We start from the raw sequence: 8,703 nt of genomic DNA, 5'->3' as shown, positions 1-8,703 counted from the left end.
GATGGCAGGGAAGGTGAAGGGTAAAGAGATTGGAAGAGAGAGCAGATTCAGAGCCAAAGAAGAAGCCATCAAAAACATTAAGATTTTCAGGTGCACAGTGTGGTGGGAGGCGGAGAGAAAGGAGCATCAAAGAGGAAGATGGGGTCGACTGCGACATGCTCGAAAAGGTCTAGATGGGTAAATATGGAATAACAGGTGACAAAAATATTCTTCACAAAGGACAGATTATATCAAAGTTGGCAGTCTTTGAAAGGTCATGAGCTAAATCTTCATTTCTTCACTCTTATTAAATCATTCTCTTCTTAGTACTGATTTTACCTCCCCTACTCATTGTGAATTAGTAATTTTATTATGTGCTTACTATGTTCTAAGAGCTACACACAGATAATTTGAAGGTGAAGAAACTAAAGCATAACATGGTTAAGTAAATTGCCCCATGTCACACAGCACCTACATGGTAGAGCTGGGATACAGACCCACCATGCAACCCGGCCCTGAGACTACGGGCTTGTTGTCTGAAGGAAACAGACGGGGGGCTTGTGAGTGGTACCACCATGCCACCTGGATGAGCTGATGCCCCTCAGGATACTCAGCTGATCTGAGAATGTGACAGACTTTGGGCATTGAGCCCATTCCCCATGTGCCCTGAAAATACTCGCCAGCAGCATTTGCGGCTGCATTGTTTACCCCAAGATAATTCACAGATTAGTCCTAACCTTACTCCCAAAACAAAATATCTAGCTTTTGTTATTATTGTGTATCAATAGTCTTTCGAAACAAGTGATATTCAATTTATAGCATTCTGGTTTTAGTAGTGGTATTTCCATTTATAAAATATAGTAATTTTCGATCTCTGAAAATGTCAAATTCTAAAAAACGTAGCATTCCTATGAGTGATGTTAACGTCGTTCTCGAATAGTTGTCAGCCGAGGATTCTTCGACGAATCCAATTTATGTATACATTTCTGTTACATTAGGATGGGAGACAAGTTCTGTTTAGAGATAACTCCAAGAACAGTTTTTATATTTTACTTTCACTTTGAAAACCAGTCAGATTTGCTTCAGCCTTAAAGAGCGTGTTTATGCAAAATTAAAATAACGCTGGCAGCGAGCTGCACTTTCTTTTTTTTGTATACCAGAAATGAGAATTGGGTTTTTTGAATCTGGGAAATGAGACTGTGTTAGTTGGACAGACCCTAGGGGGACCACTACCCAGAGGACAATAACTCCCTGTTTTCCTTTCCCTCCTCTTTCCCCTTCCTGCTCTTCTTTCCTCCTTCCTTTTCCTTCCCCTTCCTCCTCTTCTTCTATTTTGTGGTTCCCCGCTCTCTCCACACAGCCTCAGAATTTGCCTGCTTCTCTGCTGAGCTGTAGCCTGGCTCCCACAAGGCATGTTACCCCAAACCCTCAATACTCCTGCTCCCCAAATCCTCCCCAGTACTCTTCCTTTTGCACTCACGTCATGGGCTGCTGCCCCCTGGATTTGAAGCCACAGGTTCTACATTTTCACACACTAGAATGTGGCAGTTAATGAACAGTTTTACTCTATTCTATGCTTTGCTCTCCTGTACATTCTTTGAGTAGTGCTGTGTCACACAGGGGCAGAGCTGGGCCATATTAGTACTTGGAGCTCAATTCCCCTTTGCAGTGAAATGGCACCCGAAGCCTACAGAACTTTTAGCTTGGAGCACACCATTTGATGTCTGTCTTCTCAGGTAGCTTTTCCCATTAAAAATGGAAGATCATAAAAATAGAGCCCCTTGGTCCCTCTCAGAGCCTCAACATTGGTTAGCCATGGCTGGGAACTTTTCCCTTTCAGTGTCCTAACATGATTTATGACCTCATTTGTCCTCTGGGCTGCAATGTGGCCAGATCGTATCAGACACTCATGTAGCACATGCTAGGAGAGCCTCCCTGTGGAATTTAGGCCTGTCCCCTTACACCCTCTGACTTCCCTTCTGCTCTCTTCCTCTGGGGTCCTGCTACTGACCTGACCCCATTTCTGAGACAGGATTTCAGAGCTGCCCCTCCACCCTCGAGCTGCCAGTATGTCTTGCTGGTTCTGGCTCTTGCTTGCACTCTGTACACTGTTTTGCATTGCTCCTTAATGTGCATCTTTCCTTACTGGATCAGAAGTCACTTAAATAATACAGCAAACGTTGCTCAGCATGTCATGTGCTGGCCATTATGCTAGGTATTGGGCATACAAAAGTGAATGAACACTCCTTAGAAGTGACAGACATGTTGACAAATGGCTCTAGTAACAAGACATGAGTTTAATGAGAGAGATGCGTCTCAGGTGCTCTGATGATAATGCATGCAAGCCCCCCCCCCTCGGAGGGCAGAGACTACCTTATGTTCGGCTCCTAGAGGTGCAGTGAGGAATCGATGGATTAACACTTGGAAATGCGTGTGATTGTGCCTGGCATATAGTGAGCACTGAAAACATTAGCTGCCATTCTTATCTTGGTGGCTCCGCTCCCTTCCATCCCATTCCCCCAAGTTCTAATATCTATCATGCCGTACATATAGTGTTCAGAAATGCTTCCTGATTAAAATAAGAGAAATGGATAAATGAATGATGGCCTTATCAAGAGAGAATTAAAGAAGTTGGAGAGAAGAGTAGACTTTGTTGGTGGCACAGTTGGGAGGGGAGAGTCTGAGAAGAAAAGGCTGGATCCCACAGACACGTCAACACCCACCCCCACCTCACCCCCACACACACCGCTCTGCCACACTCCGTAAGCCCTGGTCACTAGTCCCTCAATGGCCTTTAATGAGTCTCCTCATTGCTTCCCTCTTTTTTTTTCCTCCAGAAATAAGACCTTTTCATATACTTTACTTTTTTTTTTTTTAAATCAAGAATATTTCAAAGCCTATTCCTCCATTCACTCTCCTTCAATTCAAAACGCTTCTGCAAACATTTATCAAGTTCTAGCTGTGTGCCAGGTCCTGGACGAGGCTCTAAAAATACAGCCGGGATGAGGCAACCCTGCCCCTTCCCCACAGAGTTCAGGCTAGCAGGACAGACAAGGGATCCCACAGGATGTGGGGCGCCAGCCCCACCTCGCAGTCCATACCACCACTGACAGTAAGACAGGTAGTAGGAGGGTCTGCTTGGGCTCCCTTTTCCCAGGGTGAGGTTTCGTGTGTTTTAACTTATTTGCAGATAATTAACCCTAGGGTCAAAAAAATCATACCCTTCTGCCTCTGAGAGAGTGAAATCAGATTTTTGAAGAGAAGCAATCATTGTATAGAATTAAAAGCTTCTTGATGAATAATGCTGTCATTACACAGGGAGGAAATTACAGTAGCACTTTCTGCTATGTAATTAAAAAACTAAAAAAGCAAAGATGAATGAAATACCCACAAGTGAAAATGAGATTTGGTTTTCAGCAGAGGAAATTGAAGCTCTGTCAGTCACATGGTTTTCATTTCCCACTCTAAGTGAAGTGTGCCCTGAATCATTTCAAATTAGTAGGGACTCTCATGGCACATTTTCTTTAACCTTTGTAGTACTGTGGCCTTAAAAAAAAAAAAAAAAAAGAGGGTTTTTTTCCTATCCTAATTATTGACTTTCTAAAATACCAACATCATTTCATAGATCTAGTTGGTGTCATAATCTGTTTTATTTTCCCTCCTCCCCACTGCCACACCTTGATTTTAGCAGTCACATCAATTCTCCCATCTTTAATCTAGCCACCTTTGCCCAAGAACATACAAAGATTAGTAACCCAGAGCTGGACTTGTAGTCAGAACCATGGAGTCCACACCATACTCCCCAATCTGACTTTTTCCCAATATTATGAAATCAAGCTCATTACTACTACACATTGATAGGCCCCTCCAGCAGTGGAAAACATTGGCTCTGAAGTCAGAGAGGCCTGGGTTCCGATACCAGCCTAGTTACTTGCCATGGAACCCTGTGAAATCAGTAAACTTTCTGAGCTTCTCAGTCTACATGTATAGAATAAGGATTGTTAATAGCCTCTTCATTCGAGTTGTAAGAATTAAATGAATTGATATATGTCTAGCGCATAGTAAGTCCACAGGAAATACTAGCTATTATAATCACTTGTTGCCATTGTTAGAAATAATCATAGGATTCAAGAGTGCTAAATGGGTATTACAGCTGAGGGATTTGGGATTACCAAAACCTATTGTGGACAGCGGCCATCATTTCTTGGCAAGTTCCAGTGGCAGATTTCACATTACGAGCAATGAGAAATATATTCTGGCATCGTTCTTGGAAATCTGAAGAGCTGGGCTATAGCAAGAGGCTTGTCCTCTTTTACCCTACCCCCCAACTGGATCTCAGAGTCCTACTACTTACTGAAGGACAAGAGACAAAAGGTCCTGAATACATGTTCTCTTGAGAAAAGAAGACATGAGGAGACAGGAGGAAGAGGAAAAAGAGCTGGTCTTCTTTAGGACTCCCAAGTACTTAGAAGTAAGAAGCAGACCGTGGGCCTTTTATCATCTTTGCACTGAGATCAAAGCAAGGAGGGCATCAGAGAGAGGCCTACCCCTGTGGGTACCATTATAACACACTACAGTCCCATCCACTTAGGCTGTGTTGCCGAATTTGACCCATCAAACCAGGCTTCCTCTCCTTGGAGAGAGAGCAAAGAGATGACGATGATGAAGATGATGACAATGACAACAATGACGATGACAACGACAGCAGTGAACACTTATATAGAACTTAATATGGTCAGATAATATTTTTAATGTTTTATGTAAATTGTCTCATTTAATCTTCATAGTAACTCTTTGAAATAGGTATTTATATTTTGCTCACCTTATACATAGGGAAATTGACACAAAATTTGGATAAATAGACCCTGGAGAATTCCTCTCTAAATAAAAAGGGTGAGTAGATCAGTAGAATACTCCATCTATGGTATAGTACACTATGTCTATCTATAGATAAATAATTCTTCTCCTTTTATCCTCACAAATATTGCCTCTGAAATGACCACCACAATAAAGTAAGCAGCCTTTCAGAATATTAAGTCCACATTTATTCCAAGACATGTCACCTGGTTATTTTGCAGATTATATTAAAATGCAAAAAGCCCAACTGATAATATTAGTTTTGAAACAAGATGAGAAACATACCTCCAATTTAACCTCAAGGGATTTTTTTTTTTTACTATGTATATCCCTGTCTATTTATTATAGAGATGGCTACAGAACCTTAAGTATAGACCAGCATGAATTCAACTCTAATAAATTTAAAAACCGTCATAGGTGCTAGAACACCCCTTTTTCAATCCAGAGGGGAGACTTATCTAAGAGTGGTGATTCAGTACATAGCAAACCAATTTACTGCTTTAGCATCTGTAACATAGAATAATTTGCATTTCATCTGGCTCATCTCTTTTCTATCTCTACAATTTCCATTAGTATATGAGGCTGTATTCTCCCTTCCTCCACACTAAACGAGATTATTTGGGGTGAAGACGTTGATTTAAACTTACTCTGCATTTACTTTGCCCTGTGAATTAATGTAAGGAAATGAAATCAAACTTTATAGGTACCATACATTAGCAATACAGTCAAGCTCACATAAAGGAAGATCACACAGTTAATTCTTACAAAGGTAAAATTGGGCAACCAAAACCTCATCTATATACACTCAACACCACTCACAGGGGTCCTGAAAGAGAATAGGAGAAACAAAAAATAGAATACACTTTAGAAATAAGATCCTACGGGAAGGCAAGCAAGCCCCTGCTCCCTTTCTGCAACAGTGTGAGTAGCAGATAGCATTGATTGGCTGACTTAACCCTCATTCATAACTCTCTTCTTCCTGGCTTAGAAGTACTGTATAACCCACTTCTGGCCAAAGAATAAGCAAATGTTTCTGGATGAGTTTCCTGAAGGCTTTTTTCCTGGCACACCCACTTTTACCTTTTACCATGCTACCCTTCTTCCTTCTGTCCATCTGCAATGCTGATGTGAGCATTGCAGATGCTGGAGCAGCCTGAAGATGGAGCAGCCATCTTGCGACCATTAGCAAACACAGTGGCCTGCTTGCTAAGGATGGTGAAACACAAAGAAGAAAGAGTCCAGATTCCTCATGCCATCATTGACAGCTGCTTTGGTCTGCACACCACAAGAAGTTTTTTGATGCGTTTAAGCCAGGTCAGCTCTTTTTGTTGCAAGCAGCTGAACTCATCAGAACTGACACATAGTATGGCTCAGCGTGCTGAAGAGCCAGAATATGTTGTTCCGTTGTAGATAGTCAAAGGAAATGGGATCCTAAAGAATACATGAATAGAACAGGGTCCTCGAATGTACATTTCTGCAATCTCTAAAGAGAGGTCAATGAATAAGATACAGAAAATATCTAAGGATGAATGACAGTGCAGTGCATCATTTTTATTTAGACGTAAAGTGAAAAGGACAGCAGAGTATTTCCTGTTTACCAAATGCAGAGTTGTCTATATAATTATAAGGAATGTTTTTATTGCCAGAAACATCTAACTTTTATAAAAGCTTAAAGTAATTTTTATCATTATTTCTGCAAAATGTTTTTATTAAAGGAAACACCATATGGTAACAGCAAGAAGAGTTAGTTACAAGTCACGAAGCTAGTCACAGATTTCTTTCCAACAGTTAAATTCAAAATACTTATCACAGACCCTACATTTAGAAAAAATTTGCAAGTTTCAAGACTTCTGAAAGTATAAAACTTCCATCAAGTAGTTGTGCATTTGTTTTGTTTTGTTTTGTTTTCACTCTCTAGAATCCAAAATAAAGTCTTATAAGACCTAGGACTTATACAAAAAATATTTAACAACCCGTACAGCCTGGGTACTGACAGAACAGACATCAGCCACAGCCCTAGGTGCTTGGTGCAAAGTATTGGACTTCAGCCCTTGGGAAACCTCAGGGCAGGGAGACATCGCGTGCATGAGATGCTAAAATGTATATCTGTCATACGTATTTTATTCATTGATCATTTACAATCTAGTCACCATGGAATTGGCAAAATGCTAATGCACTAAGCAGTGGGGTGGGTTGTGTGGTTTCTATCTGCACTGGTTTGGTTCGGTTTGGTTTTTAAAACACTGTAATGCTTTGATTTTAGATACAGTGAAAGATGGCCTCACCCCATCCCACCCACAAAAAAATCAACAACAAAAGAAGAATCCTAACCTCCAGCACAGTAATTTCCAACTTTGAAGTTGCTACCCCTGACCTGTTGTTTGAATGATAATCGTATAACACCCTAAGAGGCAGAGCAGTGGGTTGGTTGTGTGCATGTGTGCGCATGTGGATGTGGGTGTACGTGTGTAGACACAGAGCCGTCCTAAAAAGATCTCCCTCATGCTCCCCTTATAGTCTCACCCCCTCTCCTTCCTCCAGCCCCAGCCTCTAGCAACCACTAATCTATTTTCCATCTCTATAATTTTGTCATTTTAAGAATATTTTTTATAAATGGAGTCATAGAGTACATGACCTCTTGAGATTGGTTTTTTTTCACTCAGCATAATGCCCTGGAGATCTATGCAAGTTGTTGTATGTATCAAGAAAACAATCCTAACTTCTAACCCAGACATTTCCAACTTTGGCAAAATTGGGACCCAGACCTGCTATTTGACTGATCCCTCCCTGGGAGGTAATACTTAAAACCAAAGCAGTAGGTTATTTTTTACATTTAAATTAAACATTGCTTAGGAGGAAGAACTGTGGACTTAGGCCCTCAGGGCCCCTGAGAGCCTGTGTGTAGGGGGTGGGACTAGCTCTATAAGACAGACACATGTTTCTAGGGCTAATGTTGACCACCTCATGTCTCATAGCAAAATTTTAGAATATTAGTCATAAAACATCTCCCTTCTAGGTCTTCTGCTATAATCCTGGCTTTAGATCAAGGAGAGAAGGGGTTGAGTTCCCTGCCCACATGGTGGGTCAAGGCAGGAGGCTCCCCCATGCTGCCACATATTCACACGACATTTTAGAGCACAGGCAAGGGAAGAGCTGGAGCTAGACCTGGATCTCTCTATTCTTGGGGCCTCTGATATCTCAGCCATGCTGTTAAATGCATTGTATGCATTATTCTATATAATCCTCTCAACAACTCTATAAGATAGACTCCATTTTACAGGTGAAGCAGTTGAAGCTTAGAGAAAAAAAAACTCCCCAGAGTCCTTGCTCTTAACCACCAAATTATTTTCGTCCAGAGTGAAAAGCAGACAGCCCCTACATATACCAGCATCTGCCACCTAGTAGAGAACATATATCTGGTGGCACTAGAAGTCTTGATATTCCCCTAAGTCATGGGCTAGGGTCCTTCAAAACCTTTCATCTAAGACTTAATAAAATACATCTTAAGGTTTAAGCTGTTCCTTAAAAATAAGGAGACCTAAGATTTTTTTTTTGGTGAGGGGGTATAGGTAGCTTATGATGTGGGGGCCTGCCTTGGTGGTTCGAGATACCTGGGACCTTTGAGTCTATTTTAGCTTTTCCCATTAGAGTAAGTGAGCAATGGTGATTTCTTAAGTCTGTGGAACCAAAAGCCTGTGCAAGGGTTGTATCTATTCCAAATTAAGTACCAAGTGAGTTTGTCTATGCCTTTAAAAATTAGTGACTCCAGTATGAAACAAAGCATTAAATATTTTTTAAAAATCTTTCTTTATCCTTCATTCTCTATCCTTCAGCTTGGTTTAAGCAACCACACTAAGGAAATTGACA

At 41.1% G+C, this 8,703-nt stretch overlaps 1 protein-coding gene across 7 annotated transcripts in view; it reads left to right on the top strand.

Moving 5' to 3' along the window:
• FARS2 (phenylalanyl-tRNA synthetase 2, mitochondrial) overlaps positions 1 to 8,703 on the top strand; it is a 470,462-nt gene that overhangs the window by 425,924 nt on the left and 35,835 nt on the right. The gene's annotated exons all lie outside the window — the stretch shown is intronic.

This window comes from Pteropus alecto, unplaced genomic scaffold, assembly GCF_000325575.1.
Source record: "Pteropus alecto unplaced genomic scaffold, ASM32557v1 scaffold121, whole genome shotgun sequence".
NCBI lineage: Eukaryota > Metazoa > Chordata > Mammalia > Chiroptera > Pteropodidae > Pteropus > Pteropus alecto.
This window is presented reverse-complemented; position numbering and strand designations above follow the sequence as displayed.